Raw genomic sequence first — 7584 nt, 5'->3', positions numbered from 1 at the left:
GGAGTGATTTCTTTAATACTCCAAATTCTAGTTTGCTAGCCTCATTTGCCATTAGATTTATTTCCAGTTTCTGATGACACAAGGTCACTGCTACAAATAATGAACAATCTGCTTTCAGATACCATGCCACCTCTCTCTCTCTCTCTGTGTGAGCAAAAGGAGCACTCTCAGAAGAATCAACAGGAGTAAGAATGCAGAAGACCAGAGATAAAATTTTATATTCAGCACATGCCTGGTAACTTAGTAAGACAAGAAAAGTGATATGGACCTGATTATGAAAATCATTGAAAATGAAGCTAAAGATATATCAATTATTCTAAAAAGATATCTTAGATTACTCAAAAAGCTTTCATAATACCATTTGCCTTCCAACTAATATGAGAATCATGACACATAGAGCAAAGATACAATATAGTCTATGACTGTATTAATAACCTAGGGAAATCTTGACCTAAGGGAATACAAGAATGGCTGCTTAGAATGGCAAAGCATTATGGAAACTGGCAAATAATATGATACAGAATTCTGAAAGAGGAAATTAGAGGATGAATGCAATGCTTGTGAATTAAAACAGTTGCTACATAAAATTTATTTTTGCAGTTTAAGATAAAGTCTCTAGCAATCAGCACATTAGATTTCAGCTGAAATAGAGGAGCTGATATAATTTGGAAGAATAATTGCAGGAAATCTCGCCCAAAGAATTGCCCTTCCCTTGCAATCTAATGGTCCAGTCCAGAAAATAAATTCTTTAAACTTTGTAACCACTTATCCTTGTTTTTCCCCCATGGATGACTTTCCAAACTCTTGCATGGCTCCTGGAAATTTCAAATGGGTCTCTGAGTTCATTCTTACAGGAGTCTCAGACAACCCAGACCTCCAGCTTCCCCTCTTCCTTGTGTTACTGGTCATCTATGGGCTGGCCATGGCTGGGAACCTGACCATCATCACTCTCACCAGTGTGGACCCTCGACTGCAGACCCCTATGTATTTCTTCCTCTGACATTTGCCTATCATCAATCTTGGCAATTTGACTGTCATTGCCCCTAAAATTATTATCCTTTTTTTAGTACAGAAGCATACCACCTCTTACCCAATAAGGAGGGTTCTTAGTTTTCATTGTGGCTGAGGTTTTCATGTTAGCTGTGATGGTCTATGACCACTATGTGGGCATTTGTAATCCACTGCTCTACATAGTGGTGTTGTCTTGGAGGATCTGCCTTCTACTAGTTTCCCTCACATACCTTTACAGCTTTCCACAGCTATTGTAGTTTCATCTTGTGTGTTCTCTGTGTCTTACTGTTATTCCAATAATTTTTTTTTACTGTGATAATGTCCCTCTGTTACTATTGTCCTGCTCTGATACTTACTTTCTAGAAACAGTAGTATTTGTATCTGCAGCTACAAACTTGGTTTCTTCCATAACTATAGTTCTGATGTCTTATTTCAACATTGTATTGTCCATTCTAAGGATGTAAAAAAGCCTTTTCCACCTGTGCATCACATATGATGGCAGTGTCAGTTTTCTATGAAACACTTCTTTTCATGTATTTACAGCCTCAAACAAACCATTCATTGCATACTGATAAAACAGTCTCAGTGTTTTATAATTGGTGATGCCTATGCTGAATCCCATGATCTTTATCCTGAGGAATAAGGACATGAAGGCTGCCTTAAAGAAATTTCTGAGAAATTCAGGCTGTTCTTTAAGTCAATATGAATTTAAAACTCTATAGGTTTCCTTTGCTGTGCAAAAGCTTTTCAGTTTGATGAGGTCCCATGGGTTTATTTTTGCTCTGATTTCTATTGCTTTGGGAGACTGACCTGAGAAAATATTCATGATGTTGATGTCAGAGAGTGTTTTGCCTATGTTTTCTTCTAGGAGTTTGATGGTGTCCTGTTGTATATTTAAGTCTTTCAGCCATTTGGAGTTTGATTTTGTGCATGGTGTGAGGGATTGGTCTAGTCTAATTGCTTTGCATGCAGCTGTCCAGGTTTCCCAGCAATGCTTGCTGAATAGGCTTTCCTTTTCCCATTTTATGTTCTTGCCTCCCTTGTCAAAGTTTAATTGACCATAGGTGTCAGGGTTTATTTCCGGATTCTCTATTCTGTTCCATTGGTCTGTCTGTCTGTTTTGATACCAGTACCACACTGTTTTGATGACTGTGGCTTTGTAGTATTTCTTGAAGTCTGGGAGAGTTATGCCTCCTGCTTGGTTTTTGTTTCTCAGGATTGCTTTGGCGATTCTGGGTCTTTTGTTGTTCCATATAAATGTTTGGATTGTTTGTTCTAGTTCTGTGAAAAATGTCATAGGTAATTTGATAGGGATTGCATTGAATCTGTAGATTGCTTTGGGTAGTATGGCCATTTTCACAATATTGATTTTTCCATCCAGGAACATGGAATATCTTTCCATTTCTTTACATTTTCCTTAGGAAACCCAAAAGAAAACAGAAAGACAACTTACAGAATGGGAGAAAATAGTTTCAAATGATGCAACTGACAAGGGCTTAATCTCTAGAATATATAAGCAACTTATACAACCCAACAGCAAAAAAACCAATCAATCAATGGAAAAATGGGCAAAAGACCTGAATAGACATTTCTCCAAAGAAGATATACAGATGGCCAACAAACACATGAAAAAATGCTCAGCATCGCTGATTATAAGAGAAATGCAAATCAAAACTACCATGAGATACCACCTCACACCAGTCAGAATGGCCCTCAATAATAAGTCCACAAATAACAAGTGCTGGAGGGGCTGTGGAGAAAAGGGAACCCTCCTGCACTGTTGGTGGGAATGGAAACTGGTACAGCCACTATGGAGAACAGTTTGGAGATACCTTAGAAATCTATACATAGAACTTCCATATGAACCCGCAATCCCACTCTTGGGCATCTATCCGGACAAAACTCTACTTAAAAGAGACACGTGCACCCGCATGTTCATTGCAGCACTCTCGACAATAGCCAGGACATGGAAACCACCCAAATGTCCATCGACAGAGGATTGGATTCGGAAGAGGTGGTATGTATACACAATGGAATACTACTCAGCCATAAAAAAGGATGACATAATGCCATTTGCAGCAACATGGATGGAACTAGAGACTCTGATACTGAGTGAAATGAGCCAGAAAGACAAAGACAAATACCATATGATATCACTTATAACTGGAATCTAATATCCAGCACAAATGAACATCTCCTCAGAAAAGAAAAGCATAGACTTGGAGAAGAGACTTGTGGTTGCCTGATGGGAGGGGGAGGGAGTGGGAGGGATTGGGAGCTTGGGCTTATCAGACACAACTTAGAATAGATTTACAAGGAGATCCTGCTGAGTAGCATTGAGAACTATGTCTAGATACTAATGTTGCAACAGAAGAAAGGGTGGGGGGAAAAAACTGTAATTGCAATGTATACATCTAAGGATAACCTGACCCCCTTGCTGTACAGTGGGAAGATAAAATAAAATTAAAAAAAAAACTCTATAGATAAATGAAGAGATGGTTAGGATAGGCTGCCATTGTCTTAGAAGAAACTGAGGTTAGATGGCTGGCTTGCAGGTTTATAAGTAATTTTCAGAATTAAATTGGCTAAGATTTAATAAACATTGACTTTAAAAATAGGAGTTCCCTAGTGGCTCAGTGGGTTAAGGATCCAGTGTCATCACTGCTATGGCTCAGATCACTGCTGTGGCACAGGATGGGAACTTCCACACATCAGGGGCATGGCCAAAATTAAATAAATATTTAAATAAAAAATAAACTGAAACTCTTGGACTTATGAGCTACATACAGAACTAGAATCCAGAAAGATATGTTAAAAAATTAAGTTTGAATAGAACAGCAACAATGGATGATAGAAATAAGTTGATTGTTCTTATTTATTGATTACCTTTTTTCTTTTTCTCCTGCGCAAGTTTGGGTTTATGGATCACTGCATCTTGAAGAGATGTAATTACAAATGGCTAAAATCCTTTTCAGCTAACTTAGTGAAATTATACTGACATGTATCTTTAAAACTATGTAACTCTTTTAATATTGTGATTGAAAAATACAAATGAATTTATATTCTGAGTATTAATAAAATATTGAGATTATTCAATTCCATTAATAATTTATATAATTTATTATACATTTACATATCAATATGAAAGCATATTCAAGTATCATTGAGTATGTTTTTATTTTATTCATGAACAGTCGATTTAATCAAGATTTTTCCTTTCCCCCTGTTCTAAGGATCAAGTTTATCATGTTTAATAACTTTGCTTTATCATGATACATTAGATATTCAATGGACAATGTGAGAATTATTTATACCATTACAGTAAAATCTGTTTTGTTATTTTGTTCTGTTTTCTGATAATTTGCGATCAGTTAGATTACAACAAAATCTGTGGCATACCTTTCAATACATAGAGGTGGCCAGAATCTTTCTCAGACTTACAAATCAGAATCACCAGAGAAAGGTCACTAAATCCATATTTTAATAAGCTCAATAAGTGACTGACATTTAACCTTAGCGATGAGTCTTAACAAATAAAGAACTAATTGAAAGACATATATGGAAAATCATATTGTTTGGGTATGTTCACTTATAAATTGGTTTTAGTGTTGATGAGCTTCTTCAAATATAGGTGCTAAATCTTCATTCATAATAGTTAAAATATAAGAAGAGAAATGTAATCCTACATGGCAAATATAAACTCATAGGCATGAAAGATCATTGTTGGGTTATAATCAGACTACCCCCCCACACCTATTTTTTTTAAAAAAAAGTCTACTAATTTCCTTACTGATTAGGTTATTTGAGTTTTTTTTAACTTCCAAAGTAGGGAGGAGAAATATGAGGCATCTTGGAGTAAGGGTTTCTTTAATCCGTTTCACTAACATTGGGATAAATCCTTTAGTTCATACTTTGCATTGCCTCTTGTGACCTTGAATTTATTATTAAGTGATTGATAAACGGTACTAGTTTTAGAATGGGTAGTTAGAGCATATCTTCCAAAGTCCATATAGTCCTTTGGAATCTTTTTACTTGCCTGAAATTAGGTATGAGAATTCATAGATCTACTAAAAAATGAGAAAGAATGAAATTATGTATAGCTTTTATTTTAGAATACTCCTCACTAGTTAATCTATGTTAAAACATTGATAGTTCAGTCTAATGTTACAGGAAGGGAAATCTATAATTCACTACACTACATTTGTTTGTCTGAACAGCCAACCTCTGTTTACCAGGCATGGAGTTTATTACATGTATATATGCACAGTCTCTGTTCTATAAATCTTGTTTGTGGTGAGCTAGGAGAGTGAGGAAATGGGCATTGAAGGATGAGCTATGGATAAGTTACAAATGGACACTTCCAGTGGTTGCTAAAACTCTGGATAGAAATCTATGAATTTATGGTACACAAGACCATCGGTGAAATATATCCAGGATTCACTGTATAAAGTTCCTGAACTCCCTCATAAAATGTAGCTTTGTTTTTTCATATACCTCTCTGAAATATCCCCTATCAGTTATGCTTATTTATTTGTTTAAATTTATATAATATTTTAAGATTAAGAAAATGGGAAATCAAATGTAATATCTTATATTCCTAGTTCATCAGTAAGAGTTTCCTCTTAGTTACATTTAAGGACAGGTTGTCCTGGGACGCTACCCATCTTCCTAAATATTTTGTTTCTTTGAAATGTTGTACCATGTATAATGATACAGCATTTCAACACCAAAACAAAAGTCACTGCATTTTATAACAAGGCACAAGCAGAGGTGGGATATTTAGCCAAGAGTACCAGATGTGTTTCTCTGATGGAAATTTTTTAAAGAGAGACACAGCAGTGTGCAAATGCAGCATCGTGACTGTGCAGTGCCTGGTGCTCACTGCCCAGGCGGGGCAGTCCAAGTGGTCGCCATGGAGCTGTAGTAGTGGGGCTGGGGCCACTGCGAGCTGTTGAATTGAGTGCTGGGGAGGCCCATCGCTGGGCATGGCTGCTAGCGCTCAGCTTCGTGTTTGGGTGGTATGTACTCAGGATCCTCCTCCTCAGGACTGTCCTCTTTTTTTTTTTTTTTTTTTTTTTTTTTTTTTTTTTTTTTTGTATTTTTGCTATTTCTTTGGGCCGCTCCCACGGCATAAGGAGGTTCCCAGGCTAGGGGTCGAATCGGAGCTATAGCCGCCAGCCTATGCCAGAGCCACAGCAACACGGGATCCGAGCCGCGTCTGCAACCGACATCACAGCTCACCCAACGCCGGATCGTTAACCCACTGAGCAAGGGCAGGGACCGAACCTGCAACCTCATGGTTCCTAGTCGGATTCGTTAACCACTGCGCCACGACGGGAACTCCCGTTCTTCTCTTTCATGTCCTGGGTACTGCAGGAGGATGCAGAGCAGAAGTCCCAGAGGCACGCAGAGATCCAGGATATGAAGTAGGAGCTCCCCACCGTCAACATGATGGTCGAGTTTGCCAGATACGCCAGGCTGGAGCAGATCAACAAGATAACTGATAAGCTCAAAACTCACGTGAAAGCACGGACAGTGCCACTGGCCAAGATAAAATGGGTGGTAAGTGTTGCTTTCTACATATTGCAACTGTGCTGATGGTCTCGCTCATTTGGAAGTATTATTCTGTCCCTGTGGCTGTGGTGCCCGGGAAATGGATAACTCCGCTAGACTGCCTGGCAGCATTTCCTACTAGAATAGCAGGTGGTGTTGGAATTACCTGTTGGATTTTAGTCTGCAACAAAGTTGTGGCTATTGCATTTCACCCTTTCAGGTGAAAGAAGATGAATGAAGCTACAGCACTGTAAAAAAAGGAATTGTCATTTAGGAGGTTGAAAATATGATTTATGCTGTTTGTTTATTGTGTTTTTTTAAAGAAACTTGGGCCACAGGTTAGTTTTTATTTTTGAACGTGTTTATTTTTGGAATTTATGTTGAGATTCTTATAAGAGTCATAATTTTATACAATTTGTCATAAGCCATAAAGATCAGTCTCACACCTACGTTCTAGCCAGCATGGCACCAGATTTTTAATAAGAACTGTGTGATGTCATGTGGTGTCCACATGTTGTTCCTTGTGATTTGCATTCTTGTCATATTTTAAAGGTCACATTGCCAACGGAAAGTCATAATTTTCTTTTTTCTTTTTCTGGCTGTGTCCACTGGATCCTTAACCTGCTGAGCTACCAGGAAACTCCCCTCAAAATTTTCTAATAATTTAAGGACTTTAAAGAATTCATGCTATTTTTAATCCAGATTAAAACGTAACTTAATGTGAAGACCACTACTATAATTTGAAATATTTTTATTTCTTAATATATCTATATATTTTCTAACTAGAGACATTTTGAGTGAAGTAAATCAGAAAGAGAAAGACAAATACCATATGAAAATGTGTTTTTTAATCTCATGCAGTACTATCAATAGAGAACACTAATTGACATTGCTTGTGCTTTTTGCTTCCTCTGTTTGAAATGTCAGTTGTTGGGTAAGACTTTGGATGTATTATCTGCTTATTTGAAGCTGGTAATTTTTCATCACTATGTTTTATAAATGTATTCATGAGCCCATAAT

General features: G+C 37.3%; 1 pseudogene; it reads left to right on the top strand.

Annotated features, from left to right (window-relative positions):
• Nucleotides 1–784: 784 nt before the first annotated feature.
• Nucleotides 785–6883, top strand: LOC110258536 (guided entry of tail-anchored proteins factor 1 pseudogene; annotated as a pseudogene).
• The last annotated feature ends 701 nt before the right edge of the window (nt 6884–7584 follow it).

The sequence above is a fragment of the Sus scrofa genome, chromosome 10, assembly GCF_054392235.1.
Source record: "Sus scrofa isolate SSC_HxYL_T2T_F1_AM1 chromosome 10, Sscrofa_HxYL_maternal_Yorkshire_Landrace_v2.0, whole genome shotgun sequence".
NCBI lineage: Eukaryota > Metazoa > Chordata > Mammalia > Artiodactyla > Suidae > Sus > Sus scrofa.
The sequence above is the reverse complement of the archived record's forward strand: the minus strand, read 5'-3'. Positions and strand labels throughout refer to the sequence as shown.